Genomic DNA, 11808 nt, shown 5'->3' with positions numbered 1-11808 from the left:
TTAATGCCCTTTTATGATCTTTTAACATTCAATAGCCACTTCTGGGAGCAGCTCATAACAATAGACCCTGACAACACACCGGTTTTCTTTCCGGTAGCAAACAGCTTATTTTCGGAAAAACTTCGTTGCGCTACAGGATGAAGGCCATTTTTATTATTAAATAAAAGTTTCAGACTTGTTCAAGACAACCCGAGTGACATATTTTTCAGATCCGAATAAAATGAAGAGTTTATTAATGCCCTTTAGAGCCCCAAGGGCACGAACGTCGTAAAGACACACTTAAGTTCAAAGAAAATAAGACAAAAGCAATAAAATTGGCTTTTTAATTTTTTTCAACATTCTGCTTTTCAATAAACGGTAGTGCTTGCCCCCCTTTAAGTTTATGTTTTCATGATACCTTTCATTACACTTAATGAAACCAAGTGATTAAAGTATCATAACTATAAACCTAGTGTGTGTCACAATAGTAAAGCACCTTCTGTTCTTTTTGTATAGCAGAGCGCAAAACAAGCTAAGGACCAAGTTTGGCTTGGGGAAGAGTAATAAAAACAACAAATAATCTTACAGGAAGTATCTTGATAATATCTTACGGCATTTAATTAGGCCCAGTTTGAAGGCTTCAATTAGGAAAAACTTTGATCAATGGAAGCCAGAATGCATATTGAAGCAAGAAAACGCTACTTTCTATTTCCATTTTATTTGGTAGGGACATCACAATGGAGGGGATCTTACTCCTAACTTTGAAAATTTAATTAAATTAAGATCAAAGTTCCAAAATTATATTGAGTCTGACAAAAAATAGGTTAGTTGAAATAAAACATCAGAGAGTCCTAAGCTTAGAATTCAATATGATACCACTTCAAAGATCCAGTAAAGAAAGTCCTGAATTCGGTAGTGCAAATTATAGATTCTACGAAGAAAGCGTTGTAGTGGTATGTCTAGTTATTAAATACAGATAAAGCCAAATGGAAAATCTGAAATTGTTCCACAAAGCTGGGAGAAGTTCATTATTTGATTGGATTTCACACAATATTTTAGTCTTATTCCTTTCTTTCTTATGAAATCCAAGTTAAGTATTTGGAGCAGATATTTCGTGGTTTCGTAATATCTACTTAATTTAAACAAAGAAAATGAATTCTGTTTCTGACCCAAAATAAGTTATTTGCTTACCGAATTTACTGTATTTGCATAAATGTAACCTAATTATTTTTTCATATCTTTTCACAAAAGTTGAACAGTGAGCAACAAAATAAAATATGCAAAATATTATTTTTGTTGCTGTCAACGTTCTATCAAGTATACGATAACTTTTTAACTCCTTTTAGGTTAGGTTAAATATTAGAACACCCCTTTTTAAGATTAGGCTGGAGCACCAATTTAATTTAATTTATCCAATCTGAAACCGGGTTAAACAGCTACCGTTCACGGATAGAGTGCTAAATTTGAAAGTCAGAGATTTTCAAAAGTCTCTAACCTTTGAAAAGCCAGTTCATGTATCTCTAACTTTTTGTTTCACAAAAAATATCAACACGCAATAAGTTTAATGAAGAAGAGATGAAAATAAAAAAAGTTTCCCCAAGAAAAAAAAAATCAACATTCAGGAAGTTTCACGAAGAAAAAATCAACACGCATCATGCTTCATGAAGAAAAATCAACATACAGCAAATTTTACAAAGAAAAAAAAATTAAGATACAACAAATTCCAAGAAGAAAAAACAATATCCAACAAGTTTCACAATGACACAACAAATATAAAATAAATTCAAGGAAGGAAATATAAATACACAACAAGCTTCACGAAGAAAAACAAAATTAACATATTTCACCAAGAAAAAAGCAGCATGCAACAAGTTTCACAAAGAAAAAACAACACACAACAAGTTTCAACAATGCACAACAAAAAAAAACATACAACAAGTTTCGTAAAAAAAATATACAGACAGCAAGCTTCACAAACAAAGAATCAACATTCAACAAATTTCACGAAGAAAAAATCAACATGCAACAAACATTGCTAAAAAAAATTACAATATACAAAAAGTATCATGAAGAAAAAAATCAACAAAATAGGTTTCATGATGAAAACATAAAAAATACAACATGATTTACGAAAAAAAATCAGCCTACAATAAGTTTCACGAACAAAAAAAACGTGCTACAAGTTTCACGAATAAAAAATGAACATTAAATACGTTTCAAATAAGAAAGAGCAAAAATACAACAAGGTTCACGATGAAAAAATAATCAATGTACAAGAAGTTCCACGAAGAAAAAATATCAACGCACAACTTGTTTCACAAAGAAAAAGCTTCATGAAGAAAAAATAAAAATATAACAGCGTCTCGAAGAGAAAAAATCAATGTACAAAAAGTTTCTCGAATCCTCATTACAAGTAAACCATATCAACAAAAGGATTTTAAAGTACCTTTAATTCCAACAACACCAATGAAGGCAGCTAAAGCAAAGGCCATTTCTAAATTGTCTGATGTAATCAAAACCCAAAAATGTGTCAAAAATTAAAGTAAAGAGATGAAAATGAAGATCAACGAACAAATGTGGTTAAAAGACATGCCACATCGAGCGTGTGAGCGAGTAAAAAATGAAAATGAAGAGCAAATACACACGAGGTTAAAAGAACAGCGGAGGTGCGTGCGAAATGAAAATGAAGAGCAAAAATACATGCGGTTAGAAGACATGTAAAACTGAACATGTTGTTGAGTTGATGAAAATGTACCTGGACAGCGAGAATCAAAACGTGTCAAAATTGAAAATGATAGCGATGATGATTTGGTTTGGGATTTAAACATGGATAAGGGCATCATTGGCTACCATACCTTTGCTTAGAAAAAACAAAGGTTCTGGGATACGTATCTCATAATGACAAAAGACAAGTCGAGGTAAAACAAACCAAACAAATTAAATATGAAGACCAATGAATATTGGGTTCTGAATTTTGACATGGATAAGGTAAACAATGCCTACATACCTTTGAAAATCAAACATCTGGACTATATAAATCGTTGGAAGAACAATTAAAAGAAACGAAGGTTCGGCAATATTTCTTCATAATGACAAAAGACAAGCCAAGGCAAAGAAGAAGTTTTTGTCCCACCAATTGTTCAATAAAAACAAATAAAGGTGGTCATCAATACCTGCCATACTTTTGAAAATGTAAAACCTGGACTAGATAAATAGTTGGAAGAAAAAGAAGTTTTGTCCACCACCTGAGCAAAAAAAAAAAAAGTTCGGCGATATGTCTTTCATAAAGACAAAAGACAAGCCGAGGTAAAGTAAGAAGTTTTGTCCCACCACCTGAATAATTAAAATCAACAAAGAATCGGCGGTATGTCTTTCATATTGACAAAAGACAAGCCGATGCAAAAGTAAAATGTCCGATAAAAAACAAAATTTTACAAAGACACTATTTCTAATTTAAGGTCTATTTGGACGTCTTGACATCAAGAAAAGGCTTAAATTGTCTTCATTAGAAGAGAAGCGACTGTGAGAATCCATATACGGAGGCATACCGAATATATATATATATATATATATATATATATATATATATATATATATTTATATATATATATATATATATATATATATATATATATATATTTAAATATATATATATATATTTTTTAAGATATATATCTTAATATATATATGATTTAAGATATATATATATATATATATATATATATATGTATATAATGTGGTATAATAATCCAAAGGATCATTTCATCTCGACCACTATAAACTTTTTTTCTGTTTGCGTGGCCAACTCTTTGAATTGTTTTGTTGGCTCATAGCTTATAGAGCTTGGATGCGAGGTCAGAATAAATGACAGACAATCAAAAGCCAACACCTTTCCTAAAAGCCTGGAAAAATTATTTTGCATTTCACCTTTTATACTGGAGATAGTTTAGTTTCAACGAATTTAACATCATCAGAAAGTGTGAAAATCATTGTTTCCCATTGGATGTTTCTGTAGCATATTTTATGTCTTTAATCTTCCTATAGCATATTTTATTTCTTTAATCTTCAAGGAACGGGTTTCCTCAACCATTTTTTAGGATATGTGTTAAGTTAACGCTAAAAATCAGCTCCCTTTGGTGCAATCCGCTTTCATTGGCAAGCTCCTGTACAAAAGGGATCTTGCATTTCACTCTCTTTTCAGCAAAATTTAACAGTCAAAAAATTTTACAGTCAAACCATAAATTCTCAGATAGCGGCAGATGACCATTAGTCCACTAGAAGTCTGATAATTGGTCATTTTTCTGCGTGACAGTCGGCCAACGTTAAGCTTACAAAATGATTTCAATGTCCGTATCTCCTTGCTGCTTAGCCAATGTCCTGATATTGAGGGTCAGCCATCATGTGCATTTGCACACCCTTCCTGTTTACCTTCCATTAATTTCTCCGAGTACTATTACGGCTTTGTCGACTCTGGCTGAGCTTTTTGTAATTGACTGAAAAGAAACCTAAATTACTTTTTCAAATTTATAAAGAGTGCATATCATTGGATGAAACTGCTAAGTATCTGGTTTGGCATTCTAGTCTCTCTTAGCTGGGTGCTTGGAATTAAACTTTTTATGCTATGTACTTGTGAAACCAACTAAGAAGTTGATTTTGTCTTGATCAAGCTTTGCAAGTTAAGTGTGTGCTGAAAGCAATTTGTTCTTTGTCTTGGAAGAATAGAAAATTGGTAATGTCTCAGTGATGTTTTTCGGGTTTTCACAGTCATTTTCAGTGACACCCCCCCTTCCGATTTAAACGTTTTGTATTTATGGTCAAACTCTTCGGCTATTTATGGCTCTTGAGTGTTTATTTACACAGCTAATATTAAATAGTCGTTTTGTAATAACCATCCCCATGGATTACTATTGGCCTAAGTCACTCCTTACTTACACCTCATTACCACAAATCGTTAGAAAAATGACGAAAAAGGAATGAACCTTCCTTAATGAGACAAGCCTCAATTCATGTGGCTCGGGGTGATTTTTCAGTTTTCTTATTTCATGCATAAGCAACGCTGTTTTACCAGTTTTTGAAATCACAAATCATATCTTAATCTAAAATACAAATTCTGGAATTGGAATAAGCTAATTGGTAATGCCCTTGTGTATGACTTTGTCCGAAAAAAATACTGTGCTGAAGTCTAATAACCAAAAGTTGTCCTGCCTGTTTTTGATTTTCCAACAAAATAATGGTTTCTGCCATTGAAATTGCTGCCCATTCACTATAATGGAGCTAGATAGCTTGACATAGGCTAGGCCTATAGCCCTAGCTTAGGCAATAAAAACATTCAAATGAAATAACTTAGGCTTAATATTGAAGTCCTGATATAATTACAGCTTTTTTGGCTGTTCTAGATGGTATATGCTAATAAAATAAAATGCCACCTTTAGCTTAGGGTTAGACCCCCAGAAGTTGGACAGTGCTTAATCTGGGACATAACAATTGGCTAACTTGTGTCTTTTAGAGTATGAACAATAAATTGTGCTAGTGTAGAACTAGGCTACTCATCCTCAGAAGGACACACAGTAGGCCTATTTTGTTTTGTTTAATTTAGCTTATAAGAAAGTGAATTCCCTATATAAGTTGAAGCCTTGTTTATGTATTTTTTTTCAAATATAATAATCAATTCTGGAACAAGTTCTGGTAAAATTCTAGTTAATTGACTTCTTGCTGATATGGCTCAAAATTCTACTCAAATAACAGGAATTGCATTTTCAGAACTAAAGGCAGAGAAAAAGCAACTAGTAACTGAAACTTAAGGTAAAATGTTGTTTTGTCAAAATTTCAATAGGTATAGAATTGTCATGTAGACAAATTTCAGGGCCCTCTAGAGGGAGAAGGAGTAGAGGTGGGTACTTTAAAATACCTTCCTGGGACATACTTTAGCCTGTAGACCCATCCCTCAAAGTTTCATTTTCCTAACCTAAACCCTTTCTGAGATAGCAAGAAGTCAATTAATTAGCATTTTACCCAAATTCTATTTGGGTCCTTAATCATGCCTAGAAAAGACCATTACCTTAAATTACACTTGCCAGCTATAGACTAGAATGATCCTGTATTTGCCAGTCCAGTGGTGGACCCAGATGGGGGGGGGTGCCCCTCTAATGTAGTGGTGGATTTGGGGATAATATCATGTTTTTCATAGAGGATGTACAGTTTTTCTTTTTTTTATGGTGGGGTGGTTTCTATGACTTACTGGTTTTTGTGTCAATATTTTTATGTCATCTTAATTTTAACAGATTTACTAGAACTTTAGCCCTAAGCAGATCTTAAGTTAAATTTATGACCATTTCCACAACCTTCCTACAGCATATAATTGTTGAGGTTCTCTTTAAATTGCTGGCATTTCTTTGTTCACAAGTTTATTGGATTAAAATGTTTTATGCCCCCTGCTGAAAAGAAAATCCTGGATCTGCCCCTGTGTCACTCAGTAAAGATTTTTTGCTGACTGATCAGGTGAGTCCCAAAATAATCACCAGGGCTTATTGCACCATTCCCTGTCAATTTGTGATTTGAATGACTCAATACTGGTAGAACAGACTGTTTCCTGGTTTAACTAGCTCCATAGATTCACCACCTGATTAGAAAAGAATTTGCTGTATAATCTTGAGTAGGCTTACTTCTTAAAAAGTCTTTGATCATATTCTCTTATCCTTGAAGAGACATCTGATTGAACAACTTGGGATAAGTTCTTTATGATTGAGCAGCTTAAATGCCATAATCATATCCTCTCTCTTTCTGTGATAGGCCTGAGTCAGTGAGGGTAAATTTAGCTTTTCAAGCCAGGAGGGGTAGGAAACGTTTTAGAAACCTTGGATGCATGTAGTTTTACATCTCTGAACTGATTCTAGAGTTTCTTGGTCAGATTTATTAATTAGGTTGGCATTGCACATGCCAAACTCTAGCCTAGGCTGAATTAAATCTTTGTAGAGCTTTGAAACTGCTGAGGGTGAACAACTACTAAAAGTTCTTTTAAATATATTGAGAGTCTGACTGGCCTTTGCTGCCACAGTCTGGGTATACAAGGTGAGCTATAGCTGTTCATCAACTAACAGACCCAGATTATATTCAGCATGACTACTGACAATAGTTTGCCTTGTTTTGTCCATTGACTCATTGAGTATTGCTGTCTTGAGTTTTTATTACCAAAGTGGACAACCTTGCATTTCTGGACATTGAACTTTAGATTCCAAGTCCCTGTCCAGCAAGTAAATGAGTCCAAGTCTTCTTGAATATTTTCTATTTTGTCTGAACTTTCAACTTCACCAATTACCTTTGAATCATCTACATAAATTTCTCATTTTATTGTTGATGTTACAAGGTGCATCATTAATAAAAATATTAAATAAAGTTTGGCTGAGGACTGTGCCTTGAGGTAGGCCTACTCCACTTTTCACTTCCACAACATCACAGAGAAAGGATTGTCCATTTTCCCCAAATGCTTTAACTGCTTGTTTTCTGTTACTAACAAAAAGCATCACCCAGTCAATAGTTTTTGTGTTAATACCAATAGTTTCAAGCTTGATATGTATTCACCTGTGGCACACCTTATCAAATGCCTTAGCAAAGTTGCACAAAATCATGTCAACTGGGAAATCCTTGTCTATAAGTTTAGTGACATATTCCTATGCATTAATAAGGTTAGTCTGAACTGATCTAGCAGAACAGAAACCATGCTGGCATAGGGACAACAGCTTATTTCAAGTCAGATGTTGAATGACTGAAGAGTTGACTATGCTTTTGTGTATTTTACCCACAGCAAATTCTATACTGATTGGTATGTAATTAACTGCCTCATCTCTATTACCACCTTTGTGCACTGGGGTATTATGTGCCAACTTCCATTCTGAACGTATACACTTTTAATCTAGAGACTTCTGGAAAAGCTGGGTAAAAGGAAGAGACATTGACTCTTGTCTCTGAGAAGAAGATAACTTCTTTGAGAAGTTAAGGGAAAATGCCATCTGGTCCAACTAATTTATTTGGGTTCAGATGGGTTTCAAGCTTAACTCTATTGATTGTAAATTTGGGGGATCTGGTAGTGGAGCATTGTCAATTGGTGTAGATATAGAGGCAAATCAATCACTAAAGGAACTTGCTATTGCTTAGGTACCATCAATTTTACAGCCATTATGTGCCAGCTGGGTAACTGTGTGTCTTCCAGGCTTTTTATCTGTGGCATAATTCCATAATTTTGTAGTATTTGATTTAGCTAATACAGCTATTGCCTCCTCATACTGTCCAGAAATCTTTCTAGAGATATTTCTCTCCTGGCTGCATGCTTTTTTTTGGTATTGGTATGCATTATCCACATTCTGTGAATGCAACCACCAAATCTTTTTTCTTGTTCCTGGCCATTTTTAATTCCTTTGACACATATGGGTGTCTATTGACAACATCAAGCAATAAACTCTTAGTGGCATGTCATTAATCATCTACACTCATTGCATCAATGAAGGACCAATTACATTCTGCTAGTTCTGTCTGGATTAGACTATAATCAGTATACACATGTTTTCTGAATAACAATGATTTTGGGTATAGTCTAAACCTACAACTTGTGGTAATATGTTTGCTTGATCAAGTGGGAGTAAAAGTACTACACTCAGGACTGACTCATGGTCACTAACTAGAATAAGATCTAGCAATTCAAGGAATTCAAGGATTAGACATTCAAGAAAAGGCATAACAAAGTCACTTGTGGAGTTACCACAACCATCTATCCATTGAACTAATAGGAGGTCAAAATCACCAGCCAAAATCACACTCCCATACATCTTGGTATTCACTGCTATTGAATTAGTTAAAGCAAGGAGGGAATCTTCAAGGATGGGGGAACTAGTGCTTCTATATATGCACCAAATTGTTTAAGACTTACAAGGCAGGTCAACAGTTTCCACACTTGTTCTACATATGGCTCATAATCAGAATTAATGTAAATGTTCCTACCTTAATTGAGCTCCTTACATAAATGGATATTCCTTTCCTGTCCTGTTTACTTAGGCTGGAGTACAATTTGTTTCTAGGTAAATATATTTGAGCATTATAAACCATTGGAATCAACTGAAAGATCCAACTGTCAGTGCTCCCTCCATCCAGTCCTTCAAAAACCAACTTGACAAAGAGTGGGAGAAGAAGCAGTGAGGTTCGACTGGCAGTCATCAACTCAAGAGCACTACAGGTCTGGAAGACCTTAAAGCTCTCAGATGGATTAAGGTGATTAAGGTAAAGTGATTATTCTGGTGAATACCTGTGTGTGTTAGGCTTAATTTCGCAAAAAGCATAAACTTCCACCCTGCTGGTTGATGCTTTACATTTAATTTCCTGCAATTTTGTGGTTAAACAGTCAACATTACTAAAAGCGATTTGCAACACACTATTTTTTTTTCATGTGTGCTATGAGTACTAGCACTAGACAATCAATCACTGTCATTTATAGCATTGAGTGGAATGCTCACAGGGTCATCAGAATTAGAAGTGTGTGGTCTAGCACCATAATAAGTTTCTTCTGACTGTCTATTATACACATTGGTACTAATATCCAAAAAATTACACTAGAACACAGGCTATATACAGACAATTGGGAAGCAACTAGTTTATTAGCATTTCAGCTGATACTGCAGGCTGCAGACAGTTTTTGAAACAATCATATTTCCCTGAATCACTAGATCATGTTCACCATTTGCTTGTCTGGAATGAAGTTCAATATACAGCTGTGCTCTTCTGATATGATCTGGCTTGGAAACATCATTACAAAACTGTATTTGTCCAGCTCCCTTTTTGTTGTAAGATTTCTGCATAATAATTTTTTGGTTCTGAAGTCAACAGCAGAGAATTTAATAGGAGAGTGGTTCTGGGTATTTGTGCCAACCCCAGGAGGTTTGTTAGAGCCTATCAATCAGCACACATTGGAAATACTAACATTTGGGAGACTGTATTCATGCTGCAGGAACTCACATATAAACTGTTCATCATTTGGCTTCAGAGCAACACCAATCACCACAACCTTAAACTTTCTCGTTTGACTATCTCTGTCCTCAATGATTAGTCTCTTTACTTGGCTATCTAATTCATCTTTAAGACTTTTCTTAAAGCGTCTACTTCAGATTCAACTAACAAAGCACATTAGGATCAGATTGGACACCAGGTTCCAATCATCAACACCATGTGTTGATGCAACACATGCTTCAATATCTATGAATTTATTGTCAATATCTTTCTTAAACTCAGCTTTAAATTCACAAAAAAAATTTTCACAGCCTCCTTAATCTCAGTGTCTAAGTTTTGCACAGCAGCAATAGTGCACTGAAGTGGTTCTAGTGTCTTACTGATAATGTTCTGAATTTGCATTTCACTAATACCACATCTGGTCCTACCTTTGCAGAATGGGTACCTCCATTCACACCCCAAACGCTTGGTCATTTTATTGAGAAGATTTTACTCTGGTTTGCTTATATATAGGCAATCAGTAGACAGCCACTTTTTACAAACATCACAGTTCATTGCCGCTGATTCCTCATCCAAATTATGATTGCAAGCAGCACACTTGTCTGCTCCCTTTCTTTGGGTCTTTTTGCTGGCATTGTTAGCAATCTAAGAATTTTAGTTGTGAAGCTCTACAATTGATGATTGAAACTGTTTTCACTGTTATTTAGTGATCAGGTACGGTTTGATAATCAGTAGCTTCTCAGTCAAGTCTGTGTTCCTTGAGGACCACTAAGCATCCAGCCTTTGTATGAATTGCTCACATATTCAGGAATAATTGTGTCTTCACAGATTTTATTCCAGTTGCTTGTAATTCATGAAGAAAAGAATCAAAGGCTGACTCTTGTTAAGGTAGACTGCTTAATAAGTTACAGCTGATGACCTTTGGTTCCTGAATTAGGATCAAAAATAGGAAATAATGCTGGGAGTTTATTGGTCTTCTTTAATTTTTAGGTTAGAATGGCATCACCTCTATTTCGCTTGTATACAAGCGTTGGTGTCATCTCTATCAGTTTCTCATTTACAGAGAATATTTTGTTGCCTGAGAGAAAATAATAGCAACAAGGATTCTTTTTGCTGAAGTCAATCACATGGCACTTGGCAATATTATCTTCACATGACAAAGCTGGTCCAAGAAGCTTCAGGTCATCAGCATAGAGTGTTGATTTGCTGCTGTAGTAGAAGGAACATTATTGATAAAGATACTGAGTATTGTAGGACCTAATACACTTCCCTGGGAAACTCTGCTTAAAAGAAGGATGAATATGGTTACCAGAGCTATCAAATAGTCGAACACACCAAGATCATTGCTGAAGATAATCAAATATCCAGAGCAGGGATTTCTCTTCAAGCTTGATTGCAAGTTGCTTCACAACAAACTTTGTCAGCATCTCTAGAAAAGTCAAGCAGAACCATAACACCATCACCTTGGTATCAAGTAACTTAGTAAATTGGTCATATGGTTCAAAGACACTGGTATTAATAAATCTTCCAGAAAAAAAAACATGCTGTGTGTTGTGCAAGAGGTTATTTGCTTCAAGATGCTGGATAACTGCCGAGTTGACTATTCTTTCATTGACTACAAATACTAGCAAATGTTACTACTTGTGACTGTGACTGAGTCTACTTCAGGGCTTCCACTTTTCGGTTTCAATTTTCCCTATTTTTATATCGATTTTCTCTAAAATTCCTTGTCTTTAGATCTGATTTCTCCCTATTTTTCTCCCTAGAAAAAAGATATTTTGCCTTAGATTTCCATACAATCTTAAAACGTAACGTAGAATCAAAGTATTATTTTTTACT

General features: G+C 34.7%; 1 protein-coding gene across 3 annotated transcripts in view; it reads left to right on the top strand.

Moving 5' to 3' along the window:
- Positions 1–5024: 5024 nt before the first annotated feature.
- Positions 5025–11808, top strand: part of LOC136034093 (vacuolar protein sorting-associated protein 18 homolog) — a 120198-nt gene continuing 113414 nt past the window's right edge. The window contains exons 1-2 of one of the 3 annotated variants that reach the window (XM_065715220.1): positions 5025–5112; positions 9048–9246. The gene's annotated coding sequence lies outside the window, so the exon portion shown is untranslated. The remainder of the gene's footprint in view (positions 5113–9047; positions 9247–11808) is intronic. The other 2 variants (XM_065715221.1, XM_065715219.1) reach the window with 2 other exon arrangements.

Source organism: Artemia franciscana, chromosome 12 (genome assembly GCF_032884065.1).
Source record: "Artemia franciscana chromosome 12, ASM3288406v1, whole genome shotgun sequence".
Taxonomy (NCBI): Eukaryota; Metazoa; Arthropoda; class Branchiopoda; order Anostraca; family Artemiidae; genus Artemia; species Artemia franciscana.
This window is presented reverse-complemented; position numbering and strand designations above follow the sequence as displayed.